Source organism: Rhinoderma darwinii, chromosome 11, assembly GCF_050947455.1.
Source record: "Rhinoderma darwinii isolate aRhiDar2 chromosome 11, aRhiDar2.hap1, whole genome shotgun sequence".
In the NCBI taxonomy this organism is placed as follows: Eukaryota; Metazoa; Chordata; class Amphibia; order Anura; family Rhinodermatidae; genus Rhinoderma; species Rhinoderma darwinii.
The window spans coordinates 16,035,104-16,049,561 of NC_134697.1; the positions used below are offsets into that span (position 1 = coordinate 16,035,104).

Here is a 14,458-nt window from a genome sequence, read left to right on the forward strand (position 1 = left end):
CCGGCAAAAAAATGTCTGGTAAGCGACGTCAGGACATAGTCACTGTCCAGGGTGCTGAAAGAGTTAAACTGTTTCAGCACCATGGACAGTGACTACCGATCCCAATAAATATGAACCTGTAAAAAAAAAACGAAGTTCTGACTTACCGATAACTCCCGGCTTCTTCCTCCAGTCTGACCTCCCGGGATGACAATTCAGTCCAAGTGACAGCTGCAGCCAATCACAGGCCAAGCACAGGCTGCAGCGGTCACATGGACTGCCGCGTCATCCAGGGAGGTGGAGCCCGATGTCAAGAGAGGCGCGTCACCAAGGACGCGTCACCAAGGCAACGGCCGGGAGGGCAGATCTCGGTAAGTACCAACTTTTTCTTTTTTTTTAACAGGTTGCTGTATATTGTGTTCGGCATTCACTGTCGAGGGTGCTGAAAGAGTTACTGCCGATCAGTTAGCTCTTTCAGCACCTTGGACAGTGACGGGCGTCGACTAGCCTCATCTCTATGATGGTGGCTGCGCGAAAATCACGCAGCCGCGCATCATACACGGATGACACACGCAGCTGTCAAATGGTTTTTGCGCGCAAAACGCCGCATTGTTTGCGCGCGCAAAAACTCAACGTCCGTCTGTATCTGCCCTAACTAGGAGGCCAATTCATGCCCTCGTATTTTCTTGGTTTACAGGGAAATTTCTAGTAGCCCTATATACCTCGGCAATTACACACTGTTTATTTTAATTTCCTAAATACCTAACAGCTAAACTGGTAGGAAATGGAGTGATAAGATTGTGACAGAGCCTGTTGATTAACAACATTGGCAGTTTTATTACCAGTTGGCCATAGACTATGGTTGGATCATAATTGAAAACCGCATCCTGCGTGAAAGCCCACTCATTAGCACGCTGAACATGATGTGCTCTATCAACTTGCTTTCTGTCCTGGGTTCGGGCAGGAGTCTCTGCGCTTCTGAGAGCCACCTGTCTGATCTGTTGCTAAGAGAGCCTAAGTTTGCTGAGGAGTTTCAGCAGCTCGAGCAGCAGTATGACGCATTTTATCAGCTTGCAGTTGGGCAAGAGGAGTCCCTGCAGCTGGTAATGAATTTTGCAGTAATATGATTTGGTAGCTATGGGTAACTGCTCCCCTGTACTTTCCCATCTAGGATTGTCTGTAAAGTGCACTACCTGCTACTGCCAGATAAAAACGTCTTTACTATAAAAACGAATGTCTGTATTCACTTTTATAGCATTGGATCGTTATCATGTGATAATGGCTGATAACAGAGAACAAAAGCAAGGTCGGGACCTTTACGAAAACCTTCCTGAACACCCAATGTACCTATGCGCCAAATTTGGGGTCAAATAGTTCAGGTGTTTGGATGCCTATAGAGGACGACAAACAGACATTCGCTATAATGGCTGATAACACAGAACAACGTCAAAGTTGGGACATTTACAAAAACCTTCCCGGACACCCGATGTACCTATGTGCCAAATTTGGGGTCAAATGGTTCAAGCGTTCGGATTCCTATAGAGGACAGACATTCACTTTTATAATATAGAATAGCCGGGTTCCCCAGCTTCACACTGGTCCGTTTGTTTGTTGTTTGTGTGTGTGGTTAAAAACGTAATTTCCTACTGATATGAAGCCAAAATATCCAATAAAGTCCAAGTGCAGGCTCCTTTTTGGAGGCAGGACTGGTCTGAAAGGGGTTAAATTTATGAGAATGCTGAAATCCACGGGCTTGGTTTCGTTGAGAGATTTCAGCAGCAGCCATGCGCTTTGCCACAGGAGTCTTTCGTCTAAGTGCAGGGTTCCTTTTTGGAGGCATGACTGTTATGAAGGGGTTCAATTCATGAGAATGCTCAAATCCAGTATAGGTGCAGTTCCTTTACAGAGAGTAACACGTAGAGTAAAGAAAAATGGCTTGGTTGTTATGGAAACCTGCTCTAAAACTGTGTGTATGTGAGTGAGGCTAAGAATGAAGGACCTGCGAGCTTCTATTGGCTAATACAGGTCATCTGATGTGATATGGACGAAAGTCCTTGATGTTGAAGCCAGTGGTGCCATATTTGCTTTTGTGAACCTGTCGAACGGTAGGTCCTAGAGAGCTGAAACCCGGGCTAAACCTTGCGCGTGACTTACTAATGTGCCAAATTTGGTGCAGATTGGTCCAGTCGTTTGGCCGTGCATAAAGAACAGATAACAGGAATTCATTTTTAGACATATAGGTGTGTTCTCAAACCTTATTTACAATGATATCATTGTCTTATTTTTTCTGGAAGTGTAGCATGAAACTTATTGGCTTTGATATCAAGTTTGCGCCAGGAAACCCTTCTAACCCTTAGGCGTCAAGTTTTGTTCACACTGTATAGACCATATCAGTTGTCTAGCGATACAGCTACTACATTATTGTTCAATTATCATAAAGCGCCATCACACCCCTGTACTGCCCCTTTATATTATTGGTGCCTTCTTACATGGCAGAGGGGCCCCTCAGGAAACTGAGTCCAGGTGTGACTGTACCCTCTGCACTACCTCCTAACAAAACTACTGTTGTAATGCCGGCGGCAGGCCCCGCATATGACAGCAGTCCCTGCCGCCAAATCTCGTACCTTATTCGGCGGTTTCTGCCTCCACGAGGCCGCCGAAGTCATCTGAAGCTCAGGGCAGCCGGATTCCTAGTGTGCGTTCTCTGGCTGCCTCTTAAAGGCCTAGTGCGTGACATTCAAAAGTTACCCAACCACACCTGCTGCTTCCCAGGACTACTTAATCACCTTTACCATCACCCAAGTGCCTGAGCAACGTTGTACTAACCTGGTGTTAACCTTCGAAGGTTCCGTGACCTGTGTCCGTAACCAGTCCTGTGTCCGTGTCCAGTCCAGCATCCGTAACCAGCCTGCTTCCAGTAATCCGGCACCAGCTTGTATCCGCTACTTGCAATCGGAGTCCACCAAGGTACCATCTACATGTGACTGTCTTACACCTGTCTGGCCAGCAGCTACTTCGTTATAGCGGAGTAGCCCAGTGGTTGCACAACCCCTGTGGACGTTACAACTGTTTTAATATAAATTGTGAACTTCAACTTTATGCAGTCAGGGACATAGCAATAGGGGCTGCAGAAATAGCAGTAGCACAAGTGCCCTGGTGCCTGAGCGGGGCAAAAGTCTTTCTGGTCTAAAAGAAAACTCTATTATAAATGGCACATATTGGTAGGGGGCGTTACAGATTTTACTTTGGGGCCCAGAATCTTTAAGTAACACCCGTAGACCGCCTATATACAAGACATCTAAAGCCCTAGACTTCCAAACAGGGATTCATCACCTGTTAGAAAATGGACTACCGGGTGTTACCATTCCCCTTGTCAACAGGGAGTTTCTCTAAACAGTCTGAGGGTAAGGCCACACGGTGCGTCATTGACGCGGTTTTGTTGCGTTTGAAAACCGCATGCGGTCAACTGCATGCGTTTTTTCGTCTGTAATGCTGCAGTTCTGTTGCGTTTTTTTTACGCACATAGTTTATGGACATAGTTTTCACTGGTGTTGGAGTTTGTTAGGTGCTTCCTGTATATTGTTCATTACAAGGCATTTCAGAACTGTTAGCAAAAACGCAAGCAGTTCAGCAACAACATTGGCAGCGCAGTCATTAACCACATGGGGTTGGACATTATGAAGATGCAGTCAACTGCACAAAAAACACATTGTAATATAATAGCAGCAGTCTGTCCATAACAAACATTTCACCATTGACTTCTATTGAAAAATGACTTAATGCGGTTTAAAAACGCAACATAAACGCAACGTGGCTGCACCGTGTGGACTTACCCTGACACTGCCAGCACTGATTGGACTGTGCAGAGACATGCCCGATCGACAAGGGGAATGAAACACCCAGTTGTCAATTTTATTCATACATTTCCAGGAAGAATAACAGAGGAATGGTAAAACACAGAGCGCTAAGAAAAGATGATCCAGAATGGTTGTTACATGGGGAATACAAGTATTTACTAAAACAGACAATGGAGGTGACAGATCTTCTTTAACATCAGGGGTGTAGCTGTTGGGGGTGCAGAGATAGCAGTCACCCCCATGCCCAGGTGCCTTAGGGGGTTCAAAGCTTCTCTGGAACGTAAGACATTGTTATGAATATTTTATTCTGGACCGTTTTCCTGGAGGTCCTCTATTCTTCGAAGTAAACTATTCTTTTCTGTAAATGTCTGAAAATCCACAATGTTTAATTATTCAGCAAACCCTTTCGCTGCCACAATTTTCACACTTTTGAAATACATATTTAATCCTGAATTATAGAATTTAAAAAATATTTATATCTTCATACCCAAATATTTTCTGAAAGTAGACAGCACAAGTTTACAAGATTGGGCGCCTTCATGCAATTTTGCATCAAAGTGTAACTTTAAAAAAACAAATGGATAAAAAATAGTAATGTTTGGCTAAAAGTCTGAATCAAACAGAGCCTAAAAATAAAAAAAAACAGGTGCAGATTTCATACATTTCACTTATGTTTACCTGCACATATCTTCACATAATCGCCAGAAGAGATCAAAATATATCAGAGATCTGGATGCTGGTAAACCTTTATGTCTTGTAATCGACAAATAGTCCAAATGGGCAAAGGGGGTGATTAGATGTGCAAGTGCTTGTCTTTTACACCCCTGTAGTAAGTAAAAAAAAAAGATTCTCCTAAGGCCTCATGCACGCGACCGTAAGGGTTTTTAACTGTCTGTAAATACTTATCCGCAAATACGGATGCACATCTGTAGCCCTCTGCAATTACAGAAGCGCCCATAGACTTCTATTGGCGAGTCCGTACCGCAATTGTGGACAAGAATAGGACATGTTCTATATTTTGCAGATCGTGTTTACGGCATGGAAACACATCCGTAAATCTAGTGAAAGGTGTCCCTGGCCTGTAGAAATGGATGGGTCCGCAATTTCATCCGTAATTACGCAGTAATACGCGAAACGCAGTATTATGCGAAACGCAGTAAAAAACACTGGAAATTCGCAGGTGCACGTATACTTTGCTTTAATTGTTTGACACTAATTCCACACATAAAACCGCTTAGGAAAAAACATTTCCGCAGCAATATGTGCATCAAAGACACACTATGTGCTGTGGATTGCTGTGACTGAATTACTTGTCTTTCTGAGATTCTGCTGCTGATTTTCCGTTGGGAACATATCCTAAAAATGACAATACAAGATCACATATCCTGTCTGATTGGTAAGGGGGATGATCACCTGAAGATAAGTTTCTATATCATTCCCCTGGGGTCCCTGGAAGGTTGTACAGGGGAGAGATGACCGTAAAAGGGTGTGATTTCTCTTGCTGCACACCCCCCCTTACAGAGACACAGAACCAGGAAGATTAGCTTTTCATCCTACTCCACGACTTCAATCAAGTGCTACTCCCTGAATATTGCACCTAGAATATTGAGTCTATTGCACTTTAGTCCCTAAGCTCTAGTCCCTATGTTCTAGCTACGGCAATCGTTTAAAGAGGCTCTGTCACCAGATTTTGCAACCCCTATCTGCTATTGCAGCAGATCGGCGCTGCAATGTAGATTACAGTAACGTTTTTATTTTTAAAAAACAAGCGTTTTTGGCCAAGTTATGACCATTTTTGTATTTATGCAAATGAGGCTTGCAAAAGTCCAAGTGGGCGTGTATTATGTGCGTACATCGGGGCGTTTTTACTACTTTTACTAGCTGGGCGTTCTGACGAGAAGTATCATCCACCTCTCTTCAGAACGCCCAGCTTCTGGCAGTGCAGACACACAGCGTGTTCTCGAGAGATCACGCTGTGACGTCACTCACTTCCTGCCCCAGGTCCTGCATCGTGTCGGCCACATCGGCACCAGAGGCTACAGTTGATTCTGCAGCAGCATCAGCGTTTGCAGGTAAATAGCTACATCGACTTACCTGCAAACGCCGATGCTGCTGCAGAATCAACTGTAGCCTCTGGTCCCGATGTGTCCTCGCTCGTCCGACACGATGCAGGACCTGGGGCAGGAAGTGAGTGACGACACAGCGTGATCTCTCGAGAACACGGCTGTGTCTGCACTGCCAGAAGCTGGGCGTTCTGAAGAGAAGTGGATGATACTTCTCGTCAGAACGCCCAGCTAGTAAAAGTAGTAAAAACGCCCAGATGTACGCACATAATACACGGCCACTTGGACTTTTACTTTAAACACGCCCACTTGCACTTTTGCAAGCCTCATTTGCATAAATACAAAAATGGTCATAACTTGGCCAAAAATGCTCGTTTTTTAAAAATAAAAACGTTACTGTAATCTACATTGCAGCGCCTATCTGCTGCAATAGCAGATAGGGGTTGCAAAATCTGGTGACCGAGCCTCTTTAAGGTGCAGTCACACGTGTTCTAATTTCCTGTAGCGGAAATCTAAACCATGGGTGGAAACAAGATCTACAACGCATCATGGTTTAAATTTCTGTGCAGAATTACGCGGGTAAAATCTGCATTAAATATTGCACTTTTTTTCATGCTTTTTTAGATGCGGATCTTAAATTTTGATGTGGAAAAATGTGCGGATTTTATGCAGATTTTCTTTTATTTTTATTTAACCTTGTCCGATACAGCTCTGAGACCAAACACAAGATAACGGACATACTGCAGATTTTAAAATTCGCTCTACAGGTCAATGCAATATACGTGCAGAAAATTTCTGCAACCGGTAGATAAGATTACTTTGCTGGTGCTGTATTACGCTTTGGATATACCGCTGGAATATCCGCGTGGCAACAACAGCACGCAATATGCGTCGTGTGCATGTGGCCTAAGAGTTTTCCCCATCTTTCCTGACGTATTAGAGACACACCTTCAAGTGTAACCTAATATTCAGCTGCTTACATTAGACTGGCTGATGTCTAACCTGCTCTGTTAAAATAATAAATTGTGTTTCTTATTAAATTTTGTAGTTAAATGGAATTCTATCCATCTCTTCTCGGATTTCAGAAGGGAAAGGCTCCTCCGTCACAAATTGAATTCTGTCTGTAAGCAATACACTGAGCGATCATTCTGAGGCAGCTACTGAACCCAAGACTCCGGAACAGGCCATTCATTTTCTGTAATATCATTTTAAACACCGCTCTGTTTTTAATCTCCACTTCATGTTAGTTATGTTTCATTTTCTTAAACATGAAAAACAGCTGGAATATATACCTAACAGGAAGGGTTTATAGAGTAACAAGGAGTAGTAATGCTAGGAGACCCCAATGTGCATTCCCACCAGTTATCCACACTACTGAAACCTACATTTCTTTTTAAAAGACACTATAAGATGATTTCTGTTCTGATAGATAAAGTCTTCGGCCTCATGCACACGGCCCGTGATTATGGCATGGACAGCCATGGAGTGCCATTCGCTGGCCGTCTGCAATCACTGACCGTGCACACAGAAGATGTGCACTTATTTCAATGGGACAAAATGACTTGCCCTGTGTTTTTACGGTCTGCGATTGCGGCCCCCACACGGTACGTGTAAACTACGGTCGTGTGCATGGGCCCATAGAAATGAGTGGGTCCGCAATTCATCTGCATTTTTGCGGATGAATTGCGGACGCAAAAACACGTTTTTGTGCGTGATGCCAAAGGCCTTATGCACTTGCAGGCCTGGCCTAAGTTCAGACATGGTAGAATTGACAATTTAGGACTTGTTCACACGGCAGAATTTTTACGGGTGATTCCGCTGCAAAATTCTGCCTCCCATTCATTTCAATGGGAGGTGGACGCTTTTTTTTTTCCTGCTAGCTGATTATTTTTCAGCTGGAGAACAAAAGTAATATCCTGCCAGATCAACGGGCGGATTCCGCCCAAACCTCCCATTGAAGTGAACGGGAGTAGGAATCTTCCTGCCGACGGCAAGGATAATTCTGCTGCGGATTTTGCGGTGGGACTCGCCAAGCAAAATCCTCTGTGTGAACATAGCCTCGCTGTACAATACATGTGGATGGGGTCCATCTATCTGGAATACAGAGCATGGTCATTATGTTACAGAAATTGTGCGGATTATCCCTGCGGATTTCACCCTTTGCAAAGCAGAAAGCAAAATCTGCAGAAAATCCACATATAACACCATATCTGCCCCCCGACTTTAGGTGTCTGCGACCTGTATGGTGCACACAGGACATATCACTTTCAACTACAAAGGGTGGCGCTACTACATGCACTAATGGCCTGGGCACCTGGATCTTGCACCTTGATCCCACACTATAAAAAGGCAGCTACGTTCACTAGGTAATTGATTGGGCGGTGTGATTTTGAAAATCCTGTGATTGGCTGCCGTGGTCACATGAGCTGCGGCGTCATCCAGGGAGGGCGTACCGGATGTCAAAGGAGGGACGCGTCATCTTAGCAACTGCCACGTTAAGTATAAACTTTTTTTTTTTTGTGTGAAGTTTGTCAAACTAAATGTACTGTGGGTTCCAGGTCGGATATGCTGTGTCGTTGTTACGCATCGTATCCAACCCGTGGGAACCCGGCCTTGGGGTTAGGGCTACACGTAGACTTTTTATTGCTCCCTACAAAAAAATCGCTAGGAAATCTCCCCCCATTAAAATACTTTGAGTAGCTTCAAAATATCTACAGTGCGCTCGGCCTAGTCTGCATGTGTATGAATGAGTCAGTAAGAATAGCTGTCGGAAAGGTGTATTGGCTCCTAAACAGTAGTGTCGGAACAATAAGACGGATTAAGCAGTACTTTCCCACTTTTCCCATCTAAATTGGCCCTGGCAACCAGCAAAAAAATAATAGACAAAAGAATAGATAAAAACAAATTCAAAATAATGGAAAACTTGTCCAGAGGAGGGTTTCATCATATAAGGCTATGGGGCTTGTTCACACAGCCTATTTTCAGCCGTTTTTCAGGCCGCACACGCCCAGAAAAATGGCTGAAAATACGGAGGCTGAACGCATCCAAACATCTGCCCATTGATTTCAATGGGAAAAACTGTTTTCGTTCCAACAAGGTGTTATTTTACGCGGCCGTTTGAAAAAACAGCGCGTAAAAAGAAGTGCATTTCACTTCTTGAGCCGGTTTTGGAGCCGTTTTTCATTGGGTCAATAAAAAAACAGCTCCATAATTGGCTGAAAAAAAACGCTTGTGGTCTAAAAAATGGCTGAAAATCAGAGTCGGTTTTCCCTTGAAAACATCTCCGCATTTTTCAGCTGTTTTTTTGTTTAGCGTGTGAACATACCCTAAGGGGATGTTCACACGGCTTCGCAAAATGTCTGAAAATACGGAGCTGTTTTCAGGTGAAAACCGCTCCTGATTTTCAGACGTTTTTGTAACTACTCGCGTTTTTCGCTGCGTATTTTACGGACGTTATTGGAGCTGTTTTTCAATGGAAAAATGGCTCTAAAAACGTCCCAAGAGGTGACATGCACTTTTTCGCGGGCGTCTTTTTACGCGCCGTATTTTGACAGCGACGCATAAAATAAAACCTTGTGGGAACAGAACACCGTAAAACCCATTGAAAGCAATGGGCAGATGTTTGTAGGCGTAATGGAGCCGTTTTTTCAGGCGTAATTCGAGGCCTAAAATGCCCGAATTACGTCTGAAAACACTGCGTGTGAACATACCCTGCCCGTGGCGTAATTCTCTGATCTCTCCTGTTAGCTGAATCGCCTAGGCTGCTCATAACAATATATTATGGAACAGTTGATATTGCAATTCCCTAATATTTCGGCCAATGCATCCAAATGTGGAGGTACACGAAATGCATCAACTAATTCAATCGTGTCTGCTTTTCATGTAAACAAGTAGTTTGTATTTGGGTGAAGACTTTTCCTACTGGCTTTCATTCCCTGCCTCTTATTTTGCAGCTCTCCCGCCTCTGAAAGTACTTGTGCCTAACTATAGATTTTGTGCCCAGCTCTGTGTGTAATGCATTCTGTAGTTCCCACAAATGCCCCTTTTATCGCTCTCTTCTGACAGGGTGTGGCTCGCCATTTATAAATGGATTTTGGCAATGATGCAAGGAGTCTGAGAAGATTGTGAATTCCTGACCATATTCACTATGTTATTGTGAATGTTGGAGGCAGATGTGGAAAACCACTAACGGAGAAATCCTATACCATTTACATTTACAAGAATTCAGACGTTGTGCTTTCGAATTTTTTAACATTTGTAGTTTCTTCACATTTTTCTTTTTTTTACCAAGTTCTCAATGTTAAACCTACCCTATCTGTTTTAAAGAGAACCTGCATTATGTTTTATTTGCTTTTGTCTATAATAAATTATGCAAAAAAAGGGCATTCTTATACTAATCTGGTCTTTCCCAAGTGGACATTTGACTGAGAACATAATTATTGACCGTCTACTACAGTTATGATCAATTCCCAGCTGTTAGGATTATCAACAAGACTGCTGCTAATCAATGAGTTCTGTTATCTTTGTTTGGGCATTGCTAGGCAATACCTTTGGTCGGAGTCTGGATTTGGTCTTTATTTAGCTTTGCCTGGTTAACTAGGGCAAAGTGCTTTTCTTGGGCTTATATATACTTCAGGCCTGGATTACTCACTGCTGGTTATACGGTTTCTGGCATGTTCTAAACGCTTTCCAGATTCTAGTTGGTGAGTTTATTCTTGTCTATGTTTTGTTTGTACTGTGGGACCTGTTGGTTCTCTGAGAGATCTACTTTTTCTATTGTGGTTTTATGTGTATCCTGGGATCAGTAGTTCCACTGGGTTGTTTGCCTTTCCTGTGCGTTTGGTCTGCTGCCAAGCTGTTGTCTTACCCTGCTGTTGGATAGTATTCAGATCGAGTGAGTGCTCTTCATTCTTATCGACTGTCTATTCGTCTGTTATCTGTTATCTGCTTGCATGTTATTCATCTGACATCCACTCCACTTATGCATCATCTTTATCTTCTACTACCTTCAGGGTAAGGCCACACGGTGCGTTTATGTTGCGTTTTTAAACCGTAGCAAGTCATTTTTCAATAGAAGTCAATGGTGAAATTTTTCTTATGGACAGACTGCTGCTATTATATTACAATGTGTTTTTAGTGCAGTTAACTGCATCTTCATAATGTCCGACCGCATGCATTTAATGACCGCGCTGCCAAAATTGTTGCTGAACCGCTTGCGTTTTTGCTAACCGTTCTTTGCATTGTAATGAACTATATAGGGGAAGCACCTAACAAACTTCAACACGGGTAAAAATTATTTCCTTTAAAAACGCAAGACAACTGCAGCATTACAGAGACAAAAACGCATGCAGTTGACTGCATGCGGTTTTCAAACGCAACAAAACCGCGTCAACGACGCACTGTGTGGCCTTACCCTTAGTGTTCGGTTCCGCTCATCCACTGGTGAGTTACTTGTGCCTTTTTGTTCTCTGTGAGGGTATGTGCACACATAGTGTTTTCAGCTGTTTTTCAGGCCATAAACGTCCCGAAAAATGGCTAAAAAATCAGAAGCAGAACGCCTATAAACATCTTCCCATTGATTTCATTGGGAAATACTGCGTTCTGTTATGACGGGACGTTTTTTTTACGCCTCATTTTCAGACAACAGCGCATAAAAAAATAAACGCCCCGCGAAAAAGAAGTGCATGTAACTTCTTGAGACGTTTTTGGAGCCGTTTTTCAGTGACTCCTAAAACGGCAGTAAAAAAAGCAGCGAAAAACGTGAGTGGCTAAAAATACGCCTGAAAATCAAGAGCTGTTTTCCCTTGAAAGACCGAAAGTCCCCCGAAGTTCTCCATGACAAACCTCAGACTTCCGGCATCTGCGCAGTTCAATAAAAATGATAGGAGCGCTGGTCACGCTTGCGCACAAGCTCGACCGGTGCGCAATTCATTTCTATGGAGCTGCAGACAGACCCCGGAAGTCCAAGGTCTGTCATGGAGAACTTCGGGGGATTTTCGGTCCCCCGTTCTTATCGATCACACATGCATCCCCTATCCTGTGGATAGGGGATGTATGTCTTTTGTAGGAACAACCCCTTCAGTGGCGTCGCGCTGTAGCAGCCATAGCGGCTGCTAGCGGAGCATCCGCCCATCCGTAGCAGTCGCTACGGCTGCTACTGCGGTAGTTACGCCACTGACTGAATTCCATTGTGGAAATTCCACAGCGTTTACACCACATGGGAATCCAGCCTTAGCAGGCTAGGAGTCTAATATACTGTGAGTGATTTGGTTGTCACACTATAGAGCTGGTGGTCAGATGATCTATATACATGTTTTTTTTATTTAATTTTTTCTTATCCTGTCCTGCCTGGGGTTCTGGGGTTAACTGCAGTGCGGATGGGATTACAATAAAACTGTGTTTTTTGACAAAAGGACCAATACTCATAAATGTCTCACTGTTCACTTTTTGGGTATACTGCAATTTCTTCTTTCTAGAATTGGTCTCCAATGTGCACTTCCAGGCAACCAATTTTATGCTGCAGTTTCTTAATCACACTCCATTGTAAAGGAAGCAAAGTTAACTATATTTCAAAGCAAAAAAAAAATCTGGCATTTATTGTTCCATGCTTATGTAAATGAGGAGCCCAATAAACAGCAATATTTTATATATTGAGCACCACAAAACAAATGTCTTAACCCAAAGTATCTAGTCCTGTCTGGTTGTTTTAACTGAACATTGCAGCATTAACGCTGCAACAGAGCAGGATCGTAACCTGGCTAAAAGAGACCACTAGCACCAGCCTCCACCAAATGTCATCCCTGGTGAATCGTAGCACTAGCTGCGTATTCTTTTCATTATTGTATAGCAGTAGTGTATGGGCAGTATGGCACTTTTTAGGGTATGTTCACATTCTGAGTCAAAAACGGCTGAAAATACGGAACGGTTTTCAAGGGAATACAGCTCCTGATTTTCAGACGTTTTTTAAGCCACTCGCGATTTTCGCAACGATTTTCGTGGCATTTTTGGAGCTGTTTTCAAGAGTCAATGAAAAATAGCTCCAAAAACGTCTGTCCTGCACTTCTTTTTCGCAGACGTTTTTTTACGCGGCCGATTTTCAAATCCGCTGCAAAATAAAACGGCCCATCGGAACAGAAAGCCGTTTTTTCCATTGCAATCAATGGGCAGATATTTGGAGGCGTTCTGCTCCCGATTTTATGGCCGTTTGCGGCCCGAAAATATCCCGTGTGAACATACCCTCATATGTTACGTACAAGGACTTGTAATGGTGCCATTTACTACAGCAACGGATGTTGCGCGAGAGCGATACACAGTCTTATATGCTTGTTTTATATACTTTGTTCCCGAGCAATCCAAATTATCTGATGAAGGCCTATGTGGGCCGAAAACGTTTATATAATAAGTGGATTTAAAAATAAAATTTAGAACTATTTCACCGCAAACTTGAGTGCCAAGTCCTTGTATGTTTACTATTAAGGAGTGGAATCCTACTCTAGCACCACCGTATACCAGAGGGCTGTACATTCCCTAGATACTTTGATATGTTAAACATATGGCACTACTATAGAAGCTACGCTGTTTCCGTAAGTCCCATAGTAATGAACGGCCGTTACGGAAGGAGTGTAGCATGCGAATTACGCTGTTTCCGTAAGTACCATTAAGTTCTATCGGACTTACGGATACAGCGTAGCTCATCGAGATACTGTTTTCCTATTCATGGTCGGAAATTATGGCAGAACACAGAGCGGTGGAACGGGGTTTTGGGGGTCCCGTTCCAGAGATAGGTGCGGGTCCCAGAGTTTATTTTTTTTTTTTTTTTCGCATAAACGATAAGATCAGGCGATAAACGAGCGTTTCCCCATTCATCGGCTGATAGTTGCTCTGTTTACACAGGGCAATTGACCGGTAATGAGCGTTTTATATGAACGCTAGTTTTCCTGATCATTGGCCTGTGTAAAAGAGCCTTTAGTATACAGACCCTCACATTTGAGGTCATATTGCATTTTTTCTGCCACAATTTTAACAAAATTTTGGCAAAAAATGCTGTGATATTGCATCAGAAACTGTGATATGACAGCTTATTAGCACCCACTAGTATCCCCAGCTGCCAGAAGCCTGCGTGCCACATACAGGGGACAGTAGGTCGCACGTAGTTGCTAGCTACTGGGTTAGGGACATGCAGTCTGAGTTATTAAGGAAGTTATTTTGCTAAAAAAAAATGTGTATGTATGTATATATATATATATATATATATCTCTTTATCATATTTTCTAGTCCAGCATTTAAGTGCAGAGCTCCGATCAAGTGAAATAGCTGTAGGGGGTGCAGAGTTTGCAGATGGATCTGTCCCAAAATTCATTTGTAATCACACAAGTTGTTTGTTTGGTTATGTCCAGTGTAAACGTTGCTATGTCATATGAACAGCAGGGGGCAGCATTGTGCCAGTTACGGCAGCTGTAGACATTTGCACATTTGGCCGCTGTTCGTTTTGTGAGTGACCTATAAAAGATTAGTTTCTAGCTATTTTTTGTTTCCCTTCTTTTTAATTTTTTTTTATTA

The 14,458-nt window shown here is 43.2% G+C and overlaps 1 protein-coding gene across 6 annotated transcripts in view; it reads left to right on the top strand.

The window, feature by feature from the left end:
• The window catches only part of MARVELD1 (MARVEL domain containing 1), a 121,455-nt gene that overhangs the window by 40,733 nt on the left and 66,264 nt on the right, over positions 1–14,458 (top strand). Inside the window, exon 3 of one of the 6 annotated variants that reach the window (XR_012851196.1) lies at positions 6,948–7,128. The exons of 4 other annotated variants lie outside the window; for them this stretch is intronic. The gene's annotated coding sequence lies outside the window, so the exon portion shown is untranslated. Of the gene's footprint in view, positions 1–2,824; positions 2,907–6,947; positions 7,129–14,458 lie in introns of those variants that run through there. One more of the 6 variants, XR_012851198.1, reaches the window with a different exon arrangement.